The sequence below is a fragment of the Hippocampus bargibanti genome, linkage group LG07 (assembly GCF_051943395.1).
Source record: "Hippocampus bargibanti isolate YZ-2025 linkage group LG07, ASM5194339v1, whole genome shotgun sequence".
NCBI classification, from domain to species: Eukaryota; Metazoa; Chordata; class Actinopteri; order Syngnathiformes; family Syngnathidae; genus Hippocampus; species Hippocampus bargibanti.
In genome coordinates this window covers 27,079,139-27,105,676 of record NC_142740.1, presented here as the reverse complement: position 1 = coordinate 27,105,676, position 26,538 = coordinate 27,079,139, and the positions used below count along the sequence as shown (strand labels likewise).

Genomic DNA, 26,538 nt, shown 5'->3' with positions numbered 1-26,538 from the left:
AAGAACGCAGCAGTGAGGGGAGGGTTTACAGACGAGTGAAGCCATTCTTCAAAAAAGAAAATGGCTCCCCGACATTTTTTTTCCTCTATTTTTTGGGGAGAGCGGCTTCTCTCTCTCTATCTGTAACCCCCCCCCCCCCCCCCCACCACCACCACCACCACCACCACACTGCTGCAGTCTTGCCCAATCACATGGCTTTAACTGAAGACTGGGAGTGTGGAAGGAATAGAGGATAAAAACAGTCGGCTTCCATTTTGTTGTTAGAAGAACGGGCTCGTTCGCGAACGACACATCACTCATTGAGGCAGCTCCGTGTATGAAAAAAGTTCGTATGCCAAGGTAAAGTTCATATGCCAAGGTAAAATTTTCATAAATTTAACGTTCGTAAACCGAAAAGTTCGTAAGCCAAGGTGTTCGTAAACCGAGGTATCACTACAATGTGGCCGGCGGGAAAAAAAAAAAAACATGCTAACCAGTCGACCGCCGTGCCGAATCCAATTCTTCTAAAAATAACTAACACTAAAACTAAGCTTTCAACGTGAAGGACAAAGTACCTCTGTATCTCACTACAATAAATGATGTAATATTTGTTTTCATCTCCACAAAATGACATTTATTCAGTAACATATAGTAACAAACAAAACAAATGTCCTTTCACGAGATGAAAGCAGGGACATACTGTCATTCTGTGCTGTATACCAATCATTATTACAGAATATATGCTTTTGTGTCCGGAAATGTTTCTAATGGACAATGAAAGCTTGGGGAATCATCAAATCATCAAACATCAAAACAAGACAGCCGACAACACTTGCTACCATGGCTTCCTCTTAGTGGGCGGGACATTGTTTGACATCCACCCAACCCGAGCAACTTCACCACCCTTGTCTATAATGCAACGTGACTGCCGTTAATGATCACGTTTCGCAGGCAGCCGATGTACGGCAAAGTCAAGGGTGCACCGGGTGAATCTGTGGCTCCTGAAAAAAATTAAAAAAAATAAAAATAATCAATAATACAATGATACCTCGATTTACGAACCCCTTGGCTTACGAACGTTAAATTTATGAACATTTTACCTTGGCATACAAACTATTTTTCGGGATACAGAAGGAGCGCCACGATGAGTGATGTGTCGTTCGCGAACGAGCCCGTTCTCCTGACAAGAAAATGGCAGCCGACTGTTTTTGTCCACTATTCCCCGCCACCAGTCTTCGGTTAAAGCTACGTGATTGGTCAAGAACGCAGCAGTGAGGGGAGGTGTTTTAAACATTAAAGAGACAGGCAGATGACAAAGAACCCGCACAAGCCATCCGTACACTTGATGCAAAAAGCTATCAACCCAGCTAAACAGAACACAATTGATGAGGAACTAGGTAAAATTATCGCAGAGAAAGCACCTACAAGGGATCATTTCTCAAGATGGTGAAAGAAGAAGGCTACGTTCCTCATCAAGGGTTTAATGCTGATGAAACCGGCCACTCCATTCCATCAACCCATCAACGACCATCACAAAGTTAAATAAAACCACTTTATTATACCGTACAGTTTATTTCTTTAATTATAATACCATAGCACATTTATTACATATAAAATAAAGTATATTTTTGTGTAGTTTTAAGGCTTAGAAAATTAGAAAGTAGAAAATTATGTTTTACCTGGGAACGGATTATTCTCATTTTAATGGTTTCCTATGGGAAATTATTTTTTGGGATACACACGTTTCGTAAGCCAAGGTACTATTGTATTTTAAAAAGATTTATAGGTATTGCGTCATCAATGCTACCTTTCCCAGCGTGTCTATGTGTGTTTTAAATTCTGAGCTAGCTTTAAGCTAGCAGACTGGGGGGAAAAATGTGATTCAATACACAAGTGTAATTCTTTTGGTTTTACGTTTCGCCAGGGCAACAAATAGAGATGGACGAGCGACTCAAAACAGACCGTTTCCAATCACGAGTGAGGCATACCCGTAATTACGTGAAATTCCCCATCGCAGAGGTTCTGTGGAGTCAGCGCGACGCTGACACCGCCGCCACCATCATTCACAGTGACGCCCACATGCAAGATCACAAAGTCACTCAACTGACCCCCATCCTCTTCCTTAATTAAATGGGACGTCATCCAAGGAGGGAAAGGTCACCGTGTTGTTAATTAAGAACACGTCCAAGCTAGTTTTGTGGGCTCGTGCGTGGAAGAGAAGGCCGGTCAGGCGACGGGGTCGCAGCTCGAAGGTCAACGCAAAGTGATCGACCACAGCAAATGTGTCGTCTAGGAGAAGAACACATAATGCAGTAAGTACTGTTCTCTAAATTATGTTGGAAAATTTATACTTGGAGTGGGCAAAAAAACATTTATTCCGCCATTTTCTATACCGCTTATCCTCATTCGTGTTAAAGGACAACAGACGCCATTTTTTTGTTTCGTAACTAACATCAGAAAAACGTTTTATAGCATCTAAAATACCCAAAACACGCCGGCTGATATTTTTAGTCAAATGCAAAACACCAATAAAAAACGACTTCAAAATGACCTCGGAGATGCCGAGTTTCAGAAGGTCCCGCCCCCTTGTTCGTGATGTCACGCCAGGGCGTCTTGCCTTGCTCTAGAATCAAAACAATGGCTTCAGATTCGTAGAAGATGCTTTCTTTCTTTTGAAATTTTGGTTTGGAGTTTAGCAAGCATCGTGGAATTTCACAAGTTAGATTGCTTTCGCGGGCCGAATAAAATGATGTGGCGGGCCAGATTTGGCCCTCGGGCCTTGACTTTAACACCATGGTCTATGTATAGTCTAACGTTGGTTTGAATCTTGTTTGCGATTGCTTGTCTAAAAACGGTCTGCATAGCAGCCGTGCACGTAACAGCAAAATGGAGCTCGCTGGCGAGTGTCTCTGTAACAGTTGGACAGTGGTGGACCGTCAAGGCCGGCAAAGCCTTCTCTGCTGGCCTAAAAATATCTGAATCACGGACTGATAATAATAATAATAATGATAATATTACATTTAATGTATAAGCACCTTTCAAAACTCTCAAGGTCACTTTACAGTTGCAGGATAAGTTTTTCCTCGTGGGTGAGCAGCGGCAGCCACACGCGCCAGCGTTCACTCAACCCGGAAGTAACTCAAATAGACAAAAAGCTAACTATTTAGCTAATAGATAGCCAGTTAGCTAGCTAAAAGATAGCTAACTCGGTAGCTAATAGATAGCTATCCAGCCAGCCAAATAGCTAATAGACAGCTAATAGATTACCAGCCAGCTGGATATCTAGATAGCCAGCCAGTCAGCCAATACATAGCTGATAGATAGCTAGGTAGGCAGCTTGATAGCTAACAGATAGCCAGATAGATTGCTAGCCAGTCAGCGAGATAGCCAATAGATACCTAGCCAGCCAGATAGCTAGATAGCTAATAAATAGCCAGCTGGATAGCTAGCCAGCTTGCTAGGCATCTAATAGATAGCTAATAGCTAGTCAGCTACGCAGCCAGCCAGCTGGATAGCTAGATAGCTAGCCAGTTAGCCGGACAGCCAATAGATAGCTGATAGATAGCTCGGTAGGCAGCTTGATAGCTAACAGATAGCCAGATAGCTAGCTAGCCAGCCAGATAGCTAGCTAGCCAGCCAGATAGCTAGCCAGCCAGCCAGATAGCTAGCCAGCTAGCTACACAGCTAATAGATAGCTAATAGCTATCCAGCTACCCAGCTAATAGATAGCCAGCCAGATAGCTAGATAGCTAGCCAGACAGCCAATAGATAGCTGATAGCTAGGCAGCTTGATATCTTGATGCTAATTATATTTTGTCCAGGAATTCTTATTAAAAAATTCCAAATTGTCTTTCTGCTTCCTTTCATTACGTTTGCCCTGTGGGATAAGGAATATGTTTGTCAAAATGGTGCTCCTCAACAGTAACAAAATGTCACCAGACTATGCAAAATTTCAAATGTGGCTTTTGAACACATCCCCGATTTCCGGTATCAAACCTAATAAGACGACGTGACCACCATTTAAGTACGCCCCCTCTCCGTTAGCCCATCCGAGCATGGCGACACCCAGCGGCCCCCCTCAGGTTTGCCCACTGGCTGATTATTCATTCGAACGTCACGCACACATCCTGAAATGCTCTTCAAGATAATTTTTTGGCCCCTGTGGAAAAACACGAGCCATATTTTAACACCAAAAAAGAAACAACTATCAAAAATATAAAACTTAGATTAAAACGGACTTGAGTAGCTCCTGGATGACCCCCGAGGTAGACAGTTTCATAGAAGTTTAACGACGACCCCTCCTTATTGGGTAAATGGCCGTCAGTCGCCCCGACGCCATCTACCAGAAGGAACGCGTTCTTCTCGATACTGCACTACACTTGCTCAAGCAAACATCACGAAAGTAATTGGGTAAGTTCACAGCCGTCATGAGACATTAATGCTAAAATTACACTTTGTTAGCTCCCGAATTTAGCCAACTAATTGCTCGTAGAAACGCTATAATCATAATGAATTAGCTATACAGTAATTAGCTACGCTACAGTGAGCTATATTCCACCGCGATTGTTTTCTATCCAGTGATCCGAGCGCACACTGTACTCGTATATTATTGCATTTTTGTGAAGTAATCGTTTTTCATGAGATTTTCCAAGCTATGCAATTTATTATGACTTTTTACACGTTTACCTCCATGCTTCTTGAAATTTCCAAATACGAGAACGAGAAACGGGGGAAAATGTATTGAAGTGTCCGCTCTTTTTGCTAACACTACAGTTTATGAAGGTGAGTAAGTGAGTTTCATAACTATATAAGTGGTAGAATATATATTTTTCTCCATAACTGCCATGTTTCAAGCAAAAAGAAGCATTGCCATATATTTCTAGAGCTCGCAATTTTATTTTTCCGAGTATTACATGACAGCCATTTTTGATTTCTGACGAAAATCTGCCTGCATTCGATCGTTGATATTTGCTAATTTATATTTTGAATATTTTGTTGTGTTTTCTGGTCTTGTTTAGAATTTCAAAAGCTTTTCAATGGTACCTTACACGTTAAGATTTGCCAAAAATTAAGAAAGTTATGATAGTTTAAACTGTAGTAAAGAACTCGGTCACAGATTTTCATTTTTTAACTATAATTATAGGCAGAAAATCCCCTTATATTTCGAAAATTAAACATTCCCTTATTTCTTTATTATTTGTCATAGAACAATAATCTATACATCATTTGAAAGTTATTTAAATGCATTTTAAAATCGGTGAGGAATTATTATTGAAACTTTTTGTCACATCCCTACTATAATGAATTAAAAAATATGAACAGCCACAAAAATATTGATTTGCTCATTTCTAAATTGTCTAATTCTAAGTCTAATTTTCATGTTCATCGAAACTTTTGTCTCAGAGAATTACAGCTTAAAAATTGAAAACTTTGGAATTCATGCACAAGCACTACAATTCAAGCTACAGTAAAGTCTCGTTATATCGATATTCAAGGGAGTCTGAAAAAATATCGATATAACCGGGACTATCGATATATCAGACCCTGTTTGCATGTAATTTTCTCCGTGCGTGCATAGAAATAGTATCGATATAACCGGGACTATCGATATATCCGATATCGATATAACGAGACTTTACTGTATTTAGCTCACACCCTTTGTAACAGTCCATTAGAGAACCACAACCTGTATGATATTCTTCACATATATTCTTTGTTTTCGATTTCAAGCTATTTAATCGTGATTATCGTAGTCTAAATATTTAAAGACGGTTGCAGCCTACAAAATGCTTAAGTAATGGAGCACAAATGTTGTTATCCCTTTAAATTCGCTGTTAGCTGCGAATTTAAAGTAGCAACCTAACAAACGCTATAATGCAATTAAGTATATTATTTTTATGATTAATGGCTTATTATTAAAACACTTTAATGGCCAAATGTTATGTATTTTATTTTTATTTGTTCAGGCTACCAGTGGCAAATGCCAGCTTATATATTCTCTAATTCTGTTAATATCTCAGTACGGTGCTATTAGCAAATTAAATCATTTATGGGGGGTCAATTTCACAATCCTGCCCAGTTCGAATTGTATCACTAACTCAGAATTTAGCAGGAGCCATAGCCAACATCTGGAGGTTATCATTACTGGAGTAGACTTTGCAGTCCATTTACTCTGTGCCAGTGTCCATCGTTTGTCTTCAGGTTGTGGTGGATGACTCTGCTCGGCCCAAGTGACATCTTAATCTTGCCGTTTGTCACGTACAGAGCTAGCAGGGGTACCGGCCCTTTGCCCTCAACAAAGAGGATGAGACCCTGGGAGGACTTGGTCTTGATATCCAGAGAGAAATGAGGCCTGAGTGGAGAACAAAAAGTTTTGTTCATTCATGACAGGCAATTCATACATTTTGAAAACATCTCTACAGTGATACCTCAGTTTACGTACCCCTTGGCTGACGAACCTTTCGGTTTACGAACGTTATATTTATGAAAATTTTACCTTGGCATGCAAACCTTACCTTGGCATATGAACTTTTTTTGTACACGGAGCTATGAGTGATGTGTCGTTTGGAACGAGCCCGTTCTTCTAACAACAAAATGGCGGCCAACTGTTTTTGTCCTCTATTCCCCACCTCCAGTCTTCGATTAAAGCCACGTGATTGGTCAAGAACGCAGCAGTGGGGGGGTGGGTTAAACATTAAAGAGACAGGCAGATGACAGTGAGAGAGTTTCAACTTTGATAGTTCAAAGGCAGAGTGTAGACTGCAAGGTTAAAATATCCCATGAATCAGGCTACACAAATGACCCGCACATAACCTGTACACTTGATGCAAAAAGCTCTCAACCCAGCTAAACAGAACACTATTGATGAGGAACTAGGTAAAATGATCGCAGAGAAAGCACCTACAAGGGATCATTCCTCAAGATGGTGAAAGAAGAAGGCGACGTTCCTCATCAAGTATTTAATGCTGATGAAACTGGACACTCCATTCCACCAAGCCATCAACGACCATCACAAAGGTAAATAAAACGACTTTATTATTCAGTACAGTTTATTTCTTTAATTATAATACCATATCACATTTATTATACCTGAAATATGGTATATTTTGTGTAGTTTAAGGCTTAGAAAAGTAGAAAATTATGTTTTATGGGGACCTAGGAACAGATTATTGTCATTTTAATGGTTTCCTATGGAAAATTAATTTTTGGGATACACACTTTTCGCCTTACACACTCTGGCTGGGAACCAATTAATTTCGTAAGCCAAGGTATCACTGTACGTGGTATTTGATGTATCCTATATAGAATATTGATGAGGATATTCTTGGACCAAAATTCCACACTCGATGTGTGCAAGGAAAATGAACAGTATGTAAGGGTCGACGCGTGCCACCCTGTCAGAAGCCCCGTGGCTTCATGATCACAACAGCATGTGGTTCCTGTTCTCGGGAAAGACCGTAGAGGATTACTTTCCAATGTGACATCACCTGTAATTAAGGTCCTGCTGGGGTAACTTGTACGCCAGCCAGCTGTCTTTCTGCGAGAACTCGTAGCCGCGGCGGGACGTTCGCTGACGTGCGCACTCGTCATCTGTTTGTTCCGCGATCTGACATGACACACAAGTGACGAACGAGTGTGTAACAAAATGGAAACTGTAATTAGCTCGGAAAATTGGATGTCATATGCGATGATGAGCCCAAATACCAAAGTTATTCAGTGAATATGAAATCTTGTCATTTTTTTTCTTGTGATTATATTAACTCATTCACTGCAACCATTCACTTGCAGGGTTTTTGTCATTTTCACTGAAATTGCAGGACCCACAGATTATTGAGTTTTAGGACTACTACATAATAATAATACAGTAAAGTCTCGTTATATCGATATCGGATATATCGATAGTCCCGGTTATATCGATACTATTTCTATGCACGCACGGAGAAAATTACATGCAAACAGGGTCGGATATATCGATAGTCCCGGTTATATCGATATTTTTTCGGACTCCCTTGAATATCGATATAACGAGACTTTACTGTAATAATAATAATAATAATAATAATCATAATAATAATAATAATGATGATGATGATACATTTCATTTTTAAGCGCCTTTCAAAACTCTCATGGTCACTTAACAGTCACTGTTAGATGTTTTTCTGCGGGTGAGCAGCTGCAGCCACACGTGCCAGCGTTCACTCAACCCGGAAGTAACTCAAATAGATAGATAAGCATTCAATGTAGCATAAGAAACCTTAGACTCATTATTAAAAAAGAATTAATTCCAAAGATATATGGGTCTGAAGTTATCTGACCTTGAAATGGGGGTGGCTGTACAAAAGGCAAATGCTGCCCCCTCATGGAGGGGAAAAAAACATTGCTAGAGGTCTGACCAACGCTTGATCGGCAGCAAGAAAAACCAAAACCGCAGCAAATTCGGGAATGGCGCTCCAGGTCTTATTTTTCAATTCCCGAATGCATTCTGGAATGGCAGTAAATGAGTTAAAAGAAAAAGAGAGAACAAGACTACAGACGCTCCCCAACTTACGAACGAGATACATTCGGAATGATCGTTTCGTAAGGTGAATTCGTTCATAAGTTGCTATATTTTGTATAGAATGTATGTTTAAGGCTCACAGCAGTGTCTGAAACTCATGACAAAAAGTTATAATAATAATAATACATTTCATTTTAAGCGCCTTTCAAAGCTCTCACGGACACTTTACAGTCACAGAGAAGCATATGTACTATAATAAATGAAATACAAACAGAATATAATAAATAAAATACAGTTATAAATAGAAACAAGAGAAAGAGCTACGCAGAAAATGCGATTTTAAATAGGTGCGTTTTGAGATGGGATTTGAAGGTGGGAAGAGAATCAATGTTGTGAGGAAGTGAGTTCCAGAATTTGGGGGCAGAGCAGCTGAAAGCTCTGTCCCCCATCGTGCTGAGACAGGGGGGGTATACAGAGGTGGAGGGAGGAAGAGGATCTGAGGGAACGAGAGGGAATAGAAATAATAATAATAACAATCTGATATTGTTTAATCACAAAAAAAACAGATATTGATTATACTGGGAAATGTTTTGGTTTGGTTTTTGACCAATGGATTCTGGAATGGATTATGGTCGAAAACAGAGGTTTGACTGTACTGGCTTTATACTGGGTACTTCTACTACTTTTAATATATAAAAAATTAATTTCACACATTGACCCAAAAAAATCTATCAGCTATTTAATTTTACAGAGCATTGGCGTAAAATGAGTTCGGAAAACAAGACTTGATTGTTTCATAGATCACTTTTTATGTTCATATAAAAAGTACATTTTATAGAATGTGCCCTCTGTTAGATGACAAAAGTCAGCGCCGCCACAAAAAAAATCAATAAATGGCACCGCTTCATCGCGTTGGCACAAATGAACCCAGCAATGAACAACCGAAAAGGAAAAACACTGACTTGTTTGAGCATCTGGAGCTGTCTGCTCACATCTGCGGGTAAACGTCCACTTTGTGTGGGTGAGCTGAGACGGCAATGACCCACGCCGACACCCCCCGTAGGCGGCTGAGAACTCAAATCCACAGGTGTAAAGCTATGCGCCGATCTGTGTAAAGTTTTGGGATTTTTAAGACACCCCCCCCACGCCCGTCACGCTCACTGGGTAACTTTCGTTATTTTATTTTGAAATTTTAGCGGTGAGAAGAATGCAGATGACAAAGAGTCCAAACCTGGAGTAAAGGTCGGTGATGTAGCCTTGGAATTCTTCTCCGCGGTTCACTTCCGGCTCCCGTTTTAATGTGTGGACAACGATGTCTTTATTGTTGACTTGGACGCCCAGCCTGACAAGGTAAGCATCATTTTTCAATTGCATGTTGATAATATGCTTTGTGATTACAGGCTCTGCCGCGTCTTCACTTTGCGACAGTGTTCCTTTTTACTCATGCTCACATTCTCCAATTGAATATATATATATATATATATATATATACAGTAAAGTCTCGTTATATCGATATTCAAGGGAGTCCGAAAAATATCGATATAACCGGGACTATCGATATATCCGACCCTGTTTGCATGTAATTTTCTCCGTGCGCGCATAGAAATAGTATCGATATAACCGGGACTATCGATATATCAGATATCGATATAACGAGACTTTACTGTGTGTGTGTGTGTGTGTGTGTGTGTGTATATATATATATATATATATATATATATGTGTGTGTGTGTGTGTGTGTGTGTGTGTGTGTGTGTGTGTGTGTGTGTGTGTATGTGTGGTGTGTATGTATGTATATATGTGTGTGTGTGTGTGTATGTATGTATATATGTATGAATGTATGTACGTATATATGTATATATATATATATATATATATATATTATTTATGAATTATATATAGAATAAATTATATATATCATGTATTTATTTAGTTATTCATTCATTTTACCTGGTTCTGATGTGCTGCGGGACTCCCCCGACATAAAAGCTTTCAAAAGGAGTGTGAATATTCTTGATGAAGATGTGCTTGTCCTCACAGACGACCGCGATCGTGTCATCAATGGCGATGACAAATTGTTTGTCCTATGAAGACACAGCTGGTGACATTCTGAGGTTCTTTTTTTTTCTTTTATTTCTGATAACCTACAAAAAGAGACACTTTGTCATTCCTGCGAGCTCTCTCCTTCATCCTCCCCTATTGACCTTGAAGCACCAGGTGGCCTTGTTCCACCAGCAAGCACCAAAAGGCCTCCTGCCGTGCAGAAGCAGCGGGGGATGGGGAAAAGTATTCACACTTGTAAATTGTTCTTTGTATTTTATTTTGGTCTTGTGAAGTTATTTCAACCCTATGCAAATCATGAGAAAATACAGATGGCTTTTTTTCTTCAAGTATTGCGGATAAAAGTAAAGTAAAGTAGCTTTCCGATATACATACAGTATATCGGAAAGCAAATGCATCTCCATTTGCGGTTTCTGGCTTTGCAGCCTTGCAAATTAACTGTTTTTTTATTTGATTATTTTCTCTGGATATGAAGGAGGTGTCAAGGGCAGACTTTTCTTTTGGCAAAACATGATTGAATATTATTTCATTCACTGCCAGATGTGCAAAGATGTGTCCAATCCAATGCCAAGGTTTTTGTCATTGTCACTTGAATTCCAGGACCCACAGAATATTGAGTTATAGGACTACATAAACATTCAATGCAGCGTTAGAAACCTCTGACTTTTCTTTTATCAGAAAAAAAACAGGTTAATTCCTAAGCTATATGAGTCTGGAGTTATCTGAGCTTGAACTAGGGGTGACTGTACAAAATATAATACAATAGATACATATTGATTTATATAGCACTTTAACAACAGCGGAAGCTGGAACAAAGTGCTAACATGGAAAAACGGGAAATGCTGCCCCCTTGCGCAAGGGAAGGGAAACATTGCCGGTGGTATGGCCATCGCTTTATCGGCACCCAAGCAAGAAAAAACTAAACCCGAACTAATTCGGGAATGACGCTCTACGTCATATTTTCAATTCCCGAATAAATTCAGAATGGCAGTGAATGAGTTAAAAATGAGTAAATGGGGGTTTAATAATAATAATAATCCATTTCATATATAAGCGCCTTTCAAAACTCTCATGGTCACTTTACAGTCACAGGATCAGTTTGTCTGTGGGTGAGCAGCGGCAGCGTTCACTCAACCCGGAAGTAACTCAAATAGATAAAAAGTTAGCTAGCCAATAGCTAGTTTAGCATGTAAGGCTTCAAACAACTTAGCTCACGGGGTTAGTGGGATGCACAAACCTTTAAAATCAGCGATTATGTGAATTTCCGACTCCCGAACTATATTCTCGAAAACCTGTGGAAAACAACACGGTGCAAATTATTATCATTTATGTTATTTATTGTATAAATCACTTACCAGCACGCCGTATGTCATTTAAAAAAATATGGAATGCCAGGGCGCTGTTGTTCAAAGTCAGCCTGTCCATTTCCCGTCTGATATTCATCAGTCTGTAAGTGATATGGGTGACGGTGTCATTGGTAGCAGAAGCTTCTCTTCTGGCAGATTCGATGAGGACGTCCATGTCATCTATCTTCAAAAAAAATCGCCATCCACAGTTATTTTGTATTATAATATGAGAAAAAAAACTATATTTAATATACAGTGAGATCTCAACTTACAAACACCTCGACTTACAAACTTTTTGTCTTACAAACGTCAAATGTATGAAACCTTATAATAAGCACTATTTTCATAATACACACCCACCACGGCTGGCGGAGTGATCTTCGGCGGAAGCACACGACCGAACAGCACCAGAGGTTAAGTTACCAACAGTCCTTATGGAGGGTGACTCTCCTTCCATAAGCCATCAATGACCATCAAAAAGGTCAATAAAACTTTATTTTACAGCACAGTTTATTTCTTTAATTACAGTCCTCATGTAATGCGCCTCTCTTTCCAAACAGCAATTGCCTTTGACCTTCGACCTCCAACGCCATTCCATCAAGCCATAAATGACCATCACAAATGTAAATAAAGTGACTTCATGATACAATGCAGTGTATTTCTTTCATTACAATACAATAGCACATTTATTATACATAGAATAAGGTATGTTGTGTGTAGTTTTAAGGCTTATTTAGTTGAAGTATATTTTATGGAAACCCGGGAACGGATTATTCCCATTTTAATGGTTTCCTATGGGAATGTTTTTTGAGATACACACTTTTCGCCTTACACACTCTGTCTGGGTACATATTAAGTTCGTAAGTTGAGGTCTCACTGTATTATCAAAAGGATGACATTTTCAATTTGTCCTTATAGGCTTGTCCTTCATGATGTCAACATCAACTCTGATTGGCCAGAGCAAAACTTGCCATAGCCAATTTCAACAAGCAAAACATCTTCTCCGGTAAGTCTGACATTTTATTTAAAATATTTTTTGTCGTGTTCTTGGATAAATATTGATTCCTCAAAGGCTCCGGGGATCGATGCGCAGTTGCGTTTTTGTCAAGCATGAGTGGTTTCAATAATTGCAACATGAAATTAATGGCATGAAGAGGTGGAAATAAAGTGTGACATGTTTTCCGGTATATCTCAATTAATAAAGTGACAACTCCGCGCAGTGAACCACTGACCTCTTTGCAGGCTTTTGATTGCATCACTCGCACCGGAGATGTCAAATCGCAGCGCTTCTCCTTTGTCTCTCCAGCTTTTAATGCTATCTTTGTGCGTGTTCAGTGAACGTGAGAGTCTGTCGGGCAAAAGAATGTCATCATGTGTCACCCACACACTTGAAATAGAACTTTACTTTATTTAATGTCTTTCCACACACTTCCGAAGTCATTCTGGGTATGATTGGCCGCAGTCCATAAGCGAGTGGAATTATCTCTCAGAGCCTCCGTCGTCGATAACAGCCCGCTCCGCATCACCTCCTAATTCAGTCATACAAAACAAATCCGTTAAAGGACAACCGACGCCTCTACACAAGTTGTGTCCATAATTTGTAAAATCACTTCAAATGACTTCTACTGAGCGTATTTGACAAAGATTCAAGCGCATATAGATATATTTTACCTTTTAAGACTCACGCTGAATATTCAGGAAGTCTTGTTTTTGAGTTGGTGACGATGCCAGACGTGACGTCACGTCAGGAACGACCCTTACCGAGAAAGCGACACCCAATGCATTTTGGGTACTTTGTTTGGTCTGAAAACATCGTGTTGATGATGAAATTAGAAGGAAAAAACATAAATAACGCGATGGTGAATCCTTGTGTGATTCACCAAGACTACTATTTGATAGTAGTTGACACAAATTCCCAGCAGACAAATCAACCTATTTCCAATGGAGCTTGTGCGCCATCTTGTGCATTTTCTGGGAGCTACATTGGAGTCCAGACGCCTCAAAATGATGCGGAAGGACTTCTTTAATCGATTGCAAACATTTATGCTTTCCTCTTCAGAACTATTTGAATCATATTCATAACTGGATGAGTAAAAAGAAAGCATCTTCTCCTTATCTGAAGCCATTGTTTTGATTCTAGAGCAAAACAAGACGTCCTGGCGTGACATCACGAACAAGGGGGCGGGACCTTCTGAAACTCACTCATATTTTCGAAGTCATTTCGAAGTAGTTTTGGGACACTTTAAGTCATTTTTATTGGTGTTTTGCGTTTGACAAAAAATATCAGCCTGTGTGTTTTGGGTATTTTAGATGCTATAAAACATTTTTATGATGTCAGTTAGGAAACAAAAAAAATGATGTCGGTTGTCCTTTAAACATATTTTTTATGAACCGATCCGCTGAGAACACAAAAGGGGGCTGACTCCATTTTTTTGGTCATTTTGAAATTAATGGCAGAAGTGAAAACCAAAAAATCTTTAGTGTACTAAAAAGAATAAATGGTGTTTCTAATTTTTCATGAGATATTGATCTGCTGGATAAATGTTCCAACTTAGGCCACAATTACACTCAATCGTTCGTGGCAGCTGTTGGGCAGCCATGAAACTTTCAACAAACACTCCTGCATGTAACAGATTTCGAGGTCGCCCACATTTGGCTCACCTTGACGGCTTGGTCAGCGGCCACTTGGGACCGATGCGCCGCCATTGCTGCCTCCTCAATGTCAGTTGTGATCTGCGCAATGCGTCCGGCTCTCTCGGCTGCTCTCTGCTGTTGCCCGTGGGAAGTGTTCTGTCACGTCATTCAAAATACAATTGTCAGTCAATAATATTTCAGGTCAAATTGTTCAGTTCGAAAAAATATATAAATACACAACAAAATATATATACTGTGTGGGTGTGTGTGTGTGTGTGTGTGTGTGTGTGTGTGTGTGTGTGTGTGTGTGTGTGTGTGTGTGTGTGTGTGTGTGTGTATATATATATATATACACACACACACACACACACACAGAGTGAGACCTCGACTTACATCCATATATATATCATAGTACATTTCATTTCTAAGCCCTTTTCAAAACTCTCATGGTCAATTTACAGTCACAGGATTAGTTCTGTGGGTGGGCAGCGGCAGCCACACGCGCTACTGTTCACTCATCCCGGAATAACTCAGAAAAGCTAGCTAATATATATATATATATATATATATATATATATATATATATATATATATATATATATATATATATATATATATATATATATATATATATAGTTCGAATGCCATGGTAAGGTTCGTATGCCAAGGTAAATTTTTCATAAATTTAACGATCGTAAACCGAAAAGTTTGTAAGCCAAGGGGTTCGTAAACCGAGGTATCACTGTATATATTTTTTAATCACCCGAGTCAAGATGGATGACAAAGTCTGAGATCAAAGATAAAATCAACGCGCTGCCTTTCAAATTTTTCAATTTATCCTCTTCAGACTTGGGAAAAAAAACGATTGTTAGATATCAGCGATAAAAAGGATATCTGAACCGAGGTATCTTAGATTTGGCTTTTCTACTTGCATGTTGCCTATTCAGATACTTTCTGCATATACACATTGCCTGGTCTGTAAGAAAGCAATAAACATTACATTTTTTTGCCATTTTCATCATCCCGCCCCGACTTTGCCCTCTGGTCGTCGCCTCTCCGCAGACTCTGCGGCTCATTTCCTCCAAGAGCCACTGAGCTCCTTCCATCATGATCGCCTTGTCTCTTCCTTCCAGCTTGATGGCATCTGCAGCCTGGCTCGGTCGCTTTATTAAATCTGACAAACAACAATAGCACACGGAATACGTGATCTGTTTTGCGCCATGATGTGTTGGCGTACTTAGTGACTTACGTCGTAATGATGCCAGTACAGACTCGGCATGATTGAGAAAAAATTTGGCCGCTGTCTTTGGTCTTTTGGGATTCTGAAGTACCTCATCCACATGGGAAGACAGTCGATGGGACTGCACAAAAAATAGTCTATCAATGAATATCACAGTTTGTCTATTGTGATTAATTCGTTGCAAGTCCTTCTGATGTGTGCTCCTTGGCCACCGGGGGGCAGTATAAACCTCTCGTGCATTGTCCAACAAAGAAGAGTTTCACAACTATACTGCCAAAAATCTCGGAAGCCAGAGTCTCATATTCGGCCAGTTTTCGACGTTTCCCTCCTCCAACACAATTGATTGAAAAGATCTACACCATAGGTGTCAAAGAGACGGCCTGGGGGCCAAATCTGGCCCGCCACATCAATTTATTCGGCCCGCAAAGGCAAATCAAACCTGTGAAATCCTATGATGCTTGCTAAAGTACAAACCAGAATTTCACATTGTCCCATATAAAACACAATAACAGTCATTATTTTTTACTACTGAAAACTAGTTGTTCATTAATTTGTTGAGCATTCTGTCTGAAAGAGAAAGTGAAAGAACGATGTATATACACATCCTTAAACATCCGATGTTACTTAATTTCTACTTTTTTGTATTTCTTTAGTAGTATGAACTGTTAGTTGTCACTTACGTATCTGTACTGTGAACCGTCACTTAAAGGACAACTGACACTTCTGGACAAGTTGTGTCCATAATTTATAAAATGGCTTCAAATGACTTCTACTGAGCGTATTTTACAAAGATCCCACCGCATATAGCTATATTTTACGTTTTAAGACTTGCGCTGAATATTCAGGAAGTCTTGTTTTTGAGTTCATGACAATGCCCTAAGTGACGTCACGGTAGGAACGACACACAATACATTTTGGGTACTTTGTTTAAATAACGCGACCGTGAATCATGTGTTGCACCAAGACTACTATTTGATACAAGTTGACACAAATTCCCAGCAGACAAATCAGCAGCTGGGCGCCATTTTGTGCATTTTGTGGTACGCTACATTGGAGTCCAGACGCCATTAAAATGACACGGAAGAACTTATTTAATCGATTGCAAACATTTATGCTTTCCTCTTCAGAACTATTTGAATCATATTCATAACTGGATGAGTAACAAGAAAGCATCTTCTCAGAATCTGAAGCCTTTGTTTTGATTCGAGAGCAAGGCAAGACGTCTTGGGGTGACATCACGAACAAGGGGGCGGGACCTTCTGAAACGTAAACTTTCTGAAGTCATTTTGAAGTATTTTTGGGACACTTTAAGTCAGGGGTGTCAAAGTCATTTTTTGCCGCGGGCCACATTGTAGTTATGGTTTCCTCTCGAGGGCCGTTATGAATTTGGGGAACCCATTACAATGTTTAAATCCCTTCAAATATTACATATAGAGCACACAGCAAATTAATGAATAACTCGTTTTCAAATCTGAAGTCAAGAATAATGACTTTTATTGTGGTTGACATCCAAAAATATGAAATTTTTGGCTCAGATTTTAGCAATCATCATGGAATTTAACAAGTTTGATTTGCTTTCGCGGGCCGAAAAAAATGATGTGGCGGGCCGGATTTGGCCCGCGGGCCTTGACTTTCACACCTGTGCTTTAAGTCATTTTTTATTGGTGTTTTGCATTTGACTAAAAATATCAGCCTGGGTGTTTTGGGTATTTTAGATGCGATAAAACGTTTTTCTGATGTCAGTTAGGAAACCAAAACAAATGGTCTTGGTTGTCCTTTAAAGTTGTCCAAAATTATATTTAGGCTCACCCAGACCCATTCGGAAGGGTCTACCTTTAGTATAAGACTGTCCAAGTCGTCTCTGATCGTGTTGACGTCTTCCTCCAGCTGCTCAGCCTTGAGCTCCAACCATCCCCTCGTACCGCTGTAAGTCTTCCTTACTCTCTGAAGAGAAATCGCTATTTAAAAGTGCTTTGAGGCCACCGTATTCTCTGAATTTGCAGCAGTGTTTTGTCACACCGCTCGCTACCTTGGCGTCAGAGATGATCCCCTGAGGGTGGATCAACTTTGAAACAGGAGCGGAGATACGAGTGAGCCCACGCAGGTCACCCTCGTTGGCCCTTAGGCGGAGGAGTAAAGCTTCAGAGCAGCATTTCAAGGCTGTCACGGGATCACAAGGAGACGCCTCATTACGACTTAAGTGGTCGACTGGTAAACCTTAGTGCTTAGGGAGAGATTGGAAGAAACTCACTGTGGAAATGATGCTCACAGTTGTTGTTGCTGGGCGAGATGCATTCTAAGAGATAAGTAAACAAAACATCACTGGGGAATACAATTACCTGTATTTTAATTATCAACAAATAATGCTATGAATAATTATTTGGACAATAATAACATTATTTAAAAAAATATTGGGGGGTTATCTATTCCAATTTCAATACCAACTTGCTTTTAAGGTATTGGATACATTACAATACAATACATCATAATCTATATAGCACTTTCACAACAGCTGCAGCTGTAACAAAGCACATAATAGTCAACACAAAGCAAAATAATAAACAACAGGAACATAAAAACATGGACAGTTGTGCAATTATAATGACTTTCCCCATTTACTCTATAATCATCCGATACCAGGAACTTATACTTACATCCATCCATCTAATAATAAGAAGAATTGTGTTAATAATAATAATAATAACAAGGATAATGGCTTTAAAACAGCCAGATACCTCCTTATGTAACTTACATGAATACGCTTCCCATAAATGTAAATTGCATAAAATACTGTATTTTTTCATTGTGTTCATTATGTTCATCATCATATTCGATGAAATAAATTACCAGTAATACTTTTTATTTACGGTTTTAAGAATGTTGTTGTAGTAGTAGTTATAGTAATATGATGATTTAGATAGGTAGGTAGGTAGATACGTAGGTAGGTAGGTAGGTAGGTAGGTTGGTAGATAGGCAGGTAGGTAGGTAGATAGATAGATAGATAGATAGATAGATAGATAGATAGATAGATAGATAGATAGATAGATAGATAGATAGATAGACACTGTATATATATATATATATGTATATATATATATATATATATATATATATATATATATATATATATATATATATATATATATATATATATATATATATATATATATATATATATATATATATATATATATATATATATATATATACACACACACACACACACACACACACACACACAAAACTGAAGTGGTAAAAATAGGAAGTGTGTTAGTCAGAGTTTCATGACCTTTACCCAAGGTCTTTGCACTACTCTCTCGTTGTCAAAGATGTTTACCTCCGGTCAGGGAATGACAAATGGCCCCAGTGGCACCTCTGTCGCACTCGCATGGCTTGCAGCTGCCACCATGGACCGTTGGGTCGCCATAGTAACCAAACACACATCTTCAGGCGGAAGAACGAGCCAAGTATAAACGGAGAGGGTTCAATTTTTGCAGATGCTGTCAATGGTAGCATGTTGGGACACACCTCTCACATCTGGATCCCACATAGCCGCGTTTGAACAAACATTCGACCACCCCGGAGCCATCGTGCAGGCACGCCAAAGCCTGACTTGGACAAGAAAAGACGCGGAATTAAAATCCAAACAGATGCGCAGAATGAAAGTTTGCTTGAGCAGAAACTGACGTTGTTCCACGTGAAGGAACAAGGGTAACGGTGGCCAGTTTTTTGGTCAGCATCGCCATGGTAACCGTTCTGAAGATTGTTTAGATGAGAAACAACGTGGTGAGAACTGCCGCCATCTCGGTTTTGAAAATGGATATATTGTATACGCAGTGGTTCTTTGACATTACCATCATATATATATATATATATATACACATTGCTTTCTGTAGGCGTAAAAATTCAGGATTAAAGAGGTTTGAGATATTCAATCTTTTCTTCCATTGCAAAAAAAAGACCCTGGATTTTAATTACTTCTGGTTTTCTCTTCTTTTGAACGACCATTTCCACTCATCAACTCTTCACTTTTATCGTTCAATAAAGAAACCAAAGAATTTGTATGAAATCTATATAAAATAAAAAATATACATAATTTAAATTATCTATCTATCTATCTATATATACACAGTAAAGTCTCGTTATATCGATATCGGATATATCGATAGTCCCGGTTATATCGATACTATTTCTATGCGCGCACGGAGAAAATTACATGCAAACAGGGTCGGATATATCGATAGTCACGGTTATATCGATATTTTTTCGTATCGATATAACGAGACTTTACTGTACAGTAAAGTCTCGTTATATCGATATTCAATGGAGTACGAAAAAATATCGATATAACCGGGACTATCGATATATCCGATATCGATATAACGAGACTTTACTGTATATATATACACACACACAGTAAAGTCTCGTTATATCGATAGTACTGCTTATTATGATACTATTTCTATCAACGCAAGGAGAAAATTTAAATGCCGCAGGATCGGATATATCGATAGTCCGGTTATATCGATACTTTTTCCGACTCCCGAGAATATCGATATAACAAGACTTTACTGTGTATGTATATATATATAAATTAAATATACAAATACAAAAAGAATTTGTGTAAAAGTCATGAAATTTCCATCCAATTTCAATAGTTATGCGAGCGATATACAGTCAAACCTGGGTTTTCGACCATAATCCGTTCCAGAAATGTGAAAACCAATTTGGTCGAAAGACCGAAAACATTACAATCAATGTAATCAATGTTTTCTTTTTTTTTTTTTAATCGTCATTGAACAATACAAACACACCTGCTCACAATGGAACGCTACACGAGGATAATGCGTTGGTCACAATGAAACGCGACACAAGGAAGTGACGTATAAGGAAGCGGTGGGGAGTCGAGTGGTGCATTCAGGTGCAAAAGTTTGGGCGAAAACTAATTTTCGGATGTAAACCAAGACATAAAAATCCCGACATTTTTGGTCATAAACCATATTGGTCGAGAACCGAGACATTTGAAAACTGAGGTTTGACTGTAAAATGTCAATCAAATGTAATTTCTAATATGAATTTGATAAACCAATCCAATTGTAATAGTTACGCGATTGATATATTTGACCAACTGTAACCAGTTGCAATTCTGAAGTAATGCTCCCAACACATATGCATGTCCGTGTGTACGCTAGCGTGCACTAACCACACATTTCCCTGTGAGTTTGTCACACTGTTTGTAGAGTACGTTGCAGCGACATGGTACACACTGATTTCGGGGAGTTCCACTCCACTCCCTGTAGAAGCCTGAACTGCACTTCTGCAAGAACCCCCACACACACGAACAGAGTTTGATTGTGGGTCAATAAACACAAACAAAACACTCCAACCCGGCTTGACCCAACCCCCTTATGGATCATGGCACCGTAATCGGAGCGCAAAGTGATACATTGCACCTGTGGGTGTTGTTCAAGTGTTATGTCAGGCTCACTCACGACTCCATTTGTCACAAGGTGCGCAGACATGAAGTCGGCGCTCCGGAAAGGGAGAGAGGAAACGTCATCGTATATAAAATGTGTGTACAGTGATACCTTGGCTTACAAATTTAATTGGTTTCCGGACAGAGTGCGTAAGGCGGAAAAGTGTGTATCCCAAAAATTAATTTCCCATAGGAAACCATTAAAATGAGAATAATCCGTTCCCAGGTCCCCATAAAACATAAATTTCTACTTTCTCTATTTTCCAAGCCTTAAAACTACACAAAATATACCTTATTTTATGTATAATAAATATGCTATGGTATTATAATTAAAGAAATAAACCGTACTGTATAATAAAGTCGTTTTATTTAACTTTGTGATGGTCGTTGATGGCTTGATGGAATGCAGTGTTCGGTTTCATCAGCATTAAACACTTGATGAGGAACGTACACGTCTTCTTTCACCATCTTGAGGAATGATCCCTTGTAGGTGCTTTCTCTGTGATAATTGTATCTAGTTCGTCATCAATTGTGTTCTGTTTAGCTGGGTTGATAGCTTTTTGCATCAAGTGCACAGATGGCTTATGCGGGTTGTTTGTGGAGCCTGATTGATGGGATATTTTAACCTTGCAGTCTACACTGCCTTTGAACGATCAAAGTTGAAACTCTTTCACTGTCGTCTGCCTGTCTCTTTAATGTTTAAACCACTTCCCACCTCACTGCTGCGTTCTTGACCAATCACGTGGCTTTAACCGAAGACTGGGGGCGGGGATTAGAGGACAAAAACAGTCGGCCGCCATTTTGTAGTTAGAAGAACAGGCTCGTTTGCGAACGACACATCACTCATTGAGGCAGCTCCGTGTATGAAAAACGTTTGTATGCCAAGGTAAAGTTCGTATGACATGGTAAAATGTTCATAAATTTAACATTCGTAAACCGAATAGTTCGTAAGCCAAGGGGTTCGTAAACCGAGGTACCACTGTAGATGAATGAGCAAAATTCATTATTTATTTATTTATTCTGCAGCTCTCTCATCAAATAACGTTGGATCTCTTCGTCAAAAAGGTTCCCGACCCCTGCTTTTGAGCTTCAGAGAGGGCAGGGAAAAGTCACCACACTTAGATGGACACGAAGAACAAAAAAAAAAAAAAATGCTTGACATCCACTTCTGTTCATACTCGACTCACCAGGTCACCATACTTATTCATGGCCTCCTTCCTGTGAACAATCCTTGTTCTTCTCTTATCATACGCCTGTTCTGTTCTCCCAGATGATCTGGCTGTGATGGTCATCCTGCACAGTCACGGTCAATGAAAATGAGCTGTGTGTGTGTGTGTGTGTGTGTGTGTGTGTGTGTGTGTGTGTGTGTGTGTGTGTGTGTGTGTGTGTGTGTGTGTGTGTGTGTGTGTGTGTGTGTGTGTGCGTGTGCGTGTTCAACATGGGATTATATGACACACCGTGGCTACTCCAGAACATGTCGTACACTCAAGTACGACAACAAACTTGACTCTCTTCTTTCCACTGAGGTTCAATGACAGATGTGCAATCCACCGAAAAAAAAGTTCAAGATATTGGGCTCTCAGGTGAAATTGGAGGCTTAACCCAAAATGCACTCTCACCTTTACAGGTGAATTTCATTTGACCTTCTCTGAACTTTCAAATGCCAGTTCTTCTGTTTCAGGACTTTTTCTATAACCTGCTGTTGTGTCTCGGGAAGGTAAAAAAAATCATATGTAAATTCACATACATAATTATAATAATAATAATACATTTAATTTCTAAGCGCCTTTCAAAACTCTCAAGGATAAATATATATGGAACTATATACATATTTTATTTTATATATATACAGTAGTCTCGTTATATCGATATCGGTTATATTGATGATTGAATGTAAATTTCTCCACTGTGAGACTAATAAAGGCATATCCAATCCAATCCAATTGATAGTACTGCTTATTACGATCCTATTTCTATGAACGCAAGGAGAAAATTTACATGCCGCAGGATCGGATATATCGATAGTCTGGTTATATCGATATTTTTTCCGACTCCCGAGAATATCGATATAACGACACTTTACTGTATATATAATATGTATAATAAAAGTAAATTAGTGAATACGTAAAAATATCTTTAAAAAAATAGATATATATATGATTGTATGGGGTAATAATAATAATCAAAATAATAATACATTTCATGTTTAAGCGCCTTTCAAAACTCTCAAGGCCACTTTCGGGTCACATGATAAGTTTTTCTGTGGGTGAGCAGTGGCAGCCACACGCGCCAGCGTTCACTCAACCCGGAAGTAACTCAGATAGAATAAATACTGTAATTAAAAATACATAACAGTGAATTAGTGAATATGTTAAAAAATATATACTAATAAACAAAAAAAATAAGTATATATATACTGTGAGTGAGCAGTGGCAGCCACACGCGGTAGCGTTCACTCAACCCGGAACTAACTCAAATAGAATAAATACTGTAAATAAAAATAAATAAAAGTGAATGAGTAAATATGTTAAAAAATATATATACTAATAAATTAAAAAAATAAGTATATAAATACTGTATATATATATATATAGTATACACAGTGTGTGTGTATGTGTGTGTATAGATAGATGTAATATGTACTTTTTTTGCATATATTTTTAATGTATTTAATATAAATACTGTATTATATATGTTTTTTATTTTTTTATTCTCTGTTTAGCAATTTTTATACCATCCCTGAATGGTAATTGTTATGCAAGAGAGCCCATTGGGGACAAAAATAGTGGACCTGTTGAAGGTGTAGTCTGCCTTTCATCCTGTTCTGGTTAAGCGGTGTTGAACATGGATGGATAATATTTTTAAAATAATTTAATATAGCTGCTTTATGTCTGCTTTTTAATGTGAAATGGAATAGCACTTTGGAAGAATCCAGCGACCGTACCCGGTTCGTATTCGTTCCGTGTGCATTAAAAATATTAAAAAAAAAAAAAAAAAACGAATAAGAAATCGCCTGTGTCAGCAGCGCCTCTCAGTGGCTAAGTGGTGTAACTGCATCTGTAAGCAGCACTGCGGAGGAAGAGAAAGCCATATTTACTTCTTGGCGTGCTTGCTGCCGCATGCCTACTGTGATTGTGAACACGCCAACGCTTCACTGCTCAGAATGAACCAGAAGGAAGAAAGATGACAGCGTGGAAGCTGCGGGATGTCTTTCAAGGTACAATAATAATAACCAGCAAATATGCATAATATGCTCCCTCCCGTCGCGTGTCACAGACCATGTTTTCTTCCATGGTGGGGCAATGCGATTGCGCTTTTTTTTTTTTCCAAGTGCTCTCTTTCAAATCCAAATAGATACAAATTGTGTTTTGTGTGTCTCCTCCAGAAGGACACGCCGCTGGCAAATGCGGTTTTCTGGGCGGCCCATAAGGGGAACGTGGCTCTCCTCCAGGTGCTGCTCAACAGCGGACGAGTGGATGCAGACTGCAGGGACAAAGTACGAGCTCTAATCGTGCAAAAACAGAAATACGGGGACACACGTGCCTTTTGTGGTGCGATGGCTTTGTCCCACATGATCCTGCTTACCCTGAACTGGTTTGCCAGTCAATTGCCATGCATACATCGACAATCATTCACACCTAAGGACAATTTTAGAGTGGTCTATGCATGCTTTTTTTGGGGATGAAATCAGAGTATCCGGAAGAAAACACAAACCATTCTTGTCTTTTTTCTGCTTTCCGTTCAGTGTGGAACAACGGCGTTGATGGTGGCGTCCCACGGAGGCCACAGAGAGTGCGTCAAAGAACTCATCTGGCAAGGGGCCGATATCAACTACCAGAGAGAGGTATCGTCTGAGCGCATACGGGTCGGCACATTAGACACACCTGTACAGTTGGAAGTTGAGTTGATGCCGTGAAAGAAGACATCCAATATGCAAATTTCCCACCATTTAAAATAAATGAATAAATGTGAAATTACCTTGAGAGTTTTGAAAGGCGCTTACAAATGAAATGTATTATTATTATTATTATTATTATTAATATTATTAAATAAATATACAACCGAATGACTAAATAACCACATAAATAAATATATAAATAAATAACGTCAATAAATAAATAGATGAACAAGTGCATAAATGAATCAATGTCTAAAAATAAACACAACAAATAAATAACTGAATAAATACCTACATAAATGCATCTATAAATAAATAGATAAATTAGTGCATAAATAATCAATGAATAAATAATAAATAAATACAGAAACGTAAATAAATAACTAAGTGAATAAATTAATAACGACAGAAATACATCTCTAAATAAATAAAAATTAGTAAATATATTGATAAATAAGTACATAAATAAATCAAGGAATATATAAAACAGACATAAATAACTGCATAAATAGATCTATTAATAAATAAATATACAAATAAGTGCATGGATAAATCAATGAATAAATACAAAATAAATAAACACATGCATAAATAAGTGAATGAATAAATAAATAACGACAAAAATAAGTCTATAAATATAAATAGATAGATATATAAGTGCATAAATAAATCAATGAATAAAAATAAACACATGCATAAATAATTAAGTGAATGAATAAATACAAAAAGACGTCTATGAATGAATATAAATAAATAGATATATAAGTGCATAAATAAATCAACGAATAAAAATAAATAAATAAATAAATAACTGAATGAATAAATAAATAAATCTATAAATACATAAAAATAAATTAATAGATAAATAAATGCATACATAAATCAATGAATAAATAAACAGATAAACAAACAGATAATAGGTCATTAATAAATAAATTGACAGATATATAAATAATGAATGAATGAATAAATAAATAAATAAAAGGATAGATAACCAGAAACTGTGGTTGGAAAAGGTGGTGTGCAGGGTGCGGAAGGTCAAGTAGGATTTTTCGCGTTTTTGTGTTATTTTCCAAACAAAAACTGTATTTGGAAAAGGTGGTATGCACGGTGCAGAGGGTCCAGGTAGGATTTTCCGCCCTTTTGCCTTGATATTTTCCAAATAGAAACTGTGATTGGAAAAGGTGGTGTGCAAGGTGCGGAGGGTCCAATAGGATTTTTCCGCACTTTTGTCTTGAAAATTTCCAAACAAAAACTGTGATTGGAAAAGGTGGTGTGCAGGGTGCGGCGGGTCCAGTTCGGATTTTCCGCGCTTTAGTGTTGATATTTTCCAAACAAAAACTGTGGTTGGAAAAGGTGGTGTGCAGGGTGCGGAAGGTCAAGTAGGATTTTTCGCGTTTTTGTGTT

The 26,538-nt window shown here is 38.5% G+C and overlaps 1 pseudogene; it reads right to left on the bottom strand.

The window, feature by feature from the left end:
• Nucleotides 1–170: 170 nt before the first annotated feature.
• Nucleotides 171–22,663, bottom strand: LOC148896030 (uncharacterized; annotated as a pseudogene).
• Nucleotides 22,664–26,538: the final 3,875 nt, after the last annotated feature.